A 2,835-nucleotide genomic window follows, 5' to 3' on the forward strand; every position below is an offset into this window, starting at 1 on the left:
TTTAGAATAAACAAAGTCGTCTGGACAAAAATATGAATATGCAGTTGGATTTTATTGGTAACGTAAGTATAAAATATCCCGTGATTTTCTGCACTCATCTGTAATGGGTAAAGGTAATAACACAAGTTATATTTGGATAGAAACAGAGTATTTTTTGAAAAAATAACACAATTGTTACAGTGCTTCTATGAATATCATAATTTATTATACTAGATTTAAGACTATTATTAGTTTTTTATTAGACTTCAATTAGGTAATAATATTATTAAATATAATAATTTCCAAAATTTTTTCAAGCTCTCAGTTGTCATCCTTGCCTAGATATGATTTTCGATCTCTGTTTTCATTGTGATATTAATCAATGTTACATTGACCTTTGTAAATTTTGCTCAATATTACATCGACCTAAAAAAAGTTTAGTACAGTTTTTATACTCACACAAAAAAAGTTCGTTCAATGTCACAGTGACCTAAAATTATTTTGCTTAATATTACATTGACCCAAATAAATGTTTTTTAAATTGTAAAAATAACATTAATAAAGTTGATGCAATGCAAAATTGACCTAAATAAGGTATTCTTATATTATGTTTAGCTTAATAAAATTTTCATTAGTTGTCATATTGACTTAACATCACTGCGATATTGACCAAACATGGCGTTACTCATTTGTCATTCTAATGTAAATAAGGTTTTATCGATGTCTCATTTACCTTATTGTGTTACTTCTGCTAACCGATCTTGCCCTCGACTCACTCCGGTAGAACTTGGTCTTGTATTGCTCGGGGTTCCTTTTAGGAAGCCATGGGTCCTCGGGTACCCGAATTATTCCTTGTTTAGGAGTGAATCGGTTGGAAGAACAGAATTATAAGTAAGTTGTTCGTTACAATTGAGTTTATTATAAGAATTATGGAGAAACAGAACATCAAAAATGGACAATGTTAATTTACAGTGTGTACAATAGTTAACAGTATTTCTAGAACAACTTACAGGGTTATTCATTTTGGAAATCAAATGTTATTACAGTGGCCATTATTTTCAAGTACAAGTTTTTTGAATTGTAAATTTGGCCAGGGATTATCTTCGAGAAACAGTTTGATTGAGAGAAATTCGGTGGGTTAATAATGTACAAGAATATTAAGCAAAATTATTTCTAAGTGAATAGCAACCCAAATAAATTTGGCCAGGGGTTCTCTTGTAGTAACAGTCTGATTGAGAATAATTTGGTGGATTAATAATGTACACAAATGTTAAGCAAAATTATTTCTAAGTAACAAATTGGAGAGACGTCGATATAACAAAATGGCTTGTTTTAACGGACGCTTTTTCAAATGAGCGTTGCTTTGATTTATTTATCTGTAAAAGAGTAGTGAATTATGCACTGAACTTTATGGAAAAGCGAGTATTATTATTTAACTAAACGTTATTTTTGCTTACTCACCAAACAGGTTTACTGAGGAAACATTTTATGATCGGCACATTTTTTGTATGAATAAAATGCTGGAAGCTTCTACGCTTCGCGCGGGAACTATTTGGTTCCGAGAGAGACGTGCGCTTTTGCCCAAGGTCCAGCGGGAAATGGGTTGGCGTGCCAGCCGTGCTTTAAAGGACTAGAGAGTATGGTCACATGGTCGCCCGGTGTAGTTCGGTTCGAACGACGGTTAGACCTTTTTAAGTTATTTAACCTTTAACATACTATGTGAAAAAACTTCCCGATGCTCCTGTGTGGTAACCTGAGGTTACTCAGACTAAATTCGTATTTACTAGCCGTTAATACATAATATTTGTGAAATTACCTTCACATACTCTTAGATGATAATCTTATTGATCATAATTATTCATTTCGAATTGAAAATGACCTAAAATAAAGCATTTAAATGTATATTATAACGAAATTGACAAAAAATCATATTTCATGTGACAACTTGCACAGAGCGATAGTTTATCTGCGTACTGAGTACAAGCTCCGGACTACTGACCGTTCTTTATCTCTCTGTTCTGCGGAGTGGGGATAGTAATGAGCGTAAACGATTATGCTTGTACAATATACGACTATACAGCCGTTAAAAAATTAAATCCAATATATTTTTTTATAAATTGTTGAAAGTTCAATGACACATTTCCATTTAATAATTACTTTTTTATGGAAAGGGGTTCGTCTCAAGTGTAACGATATTTTTTTTTGTATTTACAAATTTCAAAACTAAGATCAAGCACTTGACGATTGATTTATTATCCAAGTGGAATCACACAAAGATAATATTTCTGCTAGATTCATTTGAGAAATTCTTAAAACCAAGTTCATTATCCTTCTTATAAACATTAATTATGTTGAAATAAACAATCTTATCGGTAATATTCACGTCTAATGTACTGTGAATGTAAACATATTTTTTGGAGTAGGCACTTATTATATCGAGGTTTAAACATAAGGGTTATGAGATGAACTTCAAACGAATTTCAATATTTAACTTAATCTTATTGAAATTCAGTGAAATACACAATTTTTTGAGTACCTGTACAACTTCGGTCACATTTTTTTATTCCCCAGACATAAAAACCAAGATAGGTACATGAATACACAACATGATATTGTTAAATGGCGGTAATCAACAAATGCATTTTTAAAAATGTACGAAATTTATTAAATAAATTGAAAACACTTACATTTTACCTTCTACGCAGACACGACTGGTGGAATTCACTATATTAAATGTTGAATATTTTTATTAAATGTCTAGTAACACTAACTTAAAAACGATAAAAGATAGATACCCACACATAAAATCATTACACTAGAAGTCAAAAAAAAAATAACACACAAAAGACATATTAT

General features: G+C 30.9%; 1 long non-coding RNA gene across 2 annotated transcripts; it reads right to left on the bottom strand.

The window, feature by feature from the left end:
* Positions 1-296: 296 nt before the first annotated feature.
* LOC148284693 (uncharacterized) lies at positions 297-1,566 on the bottom strand. 2 transcript variants are annotated; one of them, XR_015824058.1, is made up of 3 exons: positions 1,441-1,566; positions 713-830; positions 297-405 (listed from the first exon to the last, which is right to left on the bottom strand). It is a non-coding gene; the product is annotated as an uncharacterized LOC148284693 (long non-coding RNA). The 2 variants fall into 2 exon arrangements; XR_015824059.1 differs by having other exon boundaries at positions 713-1,355.
* Positions 1,567-2,835: the final 1,269 nt, after the last annotated feature.

This window comes from Micrasema longulum, unplaced genomic scaffold, assembly GCF_059751315.1.
Source record: "Micrasema longulum isolate JH-2025_06_02 unplaced genomic scaffold, ASM5975131v1 h1tg000097l, whole genome shotgun sequence".
NCBI lineage: Eukaryota > Metazoa > Arthropoda > Insecta > Trichoptera > Brachycentridae > Micrasema > Micrasema longulum.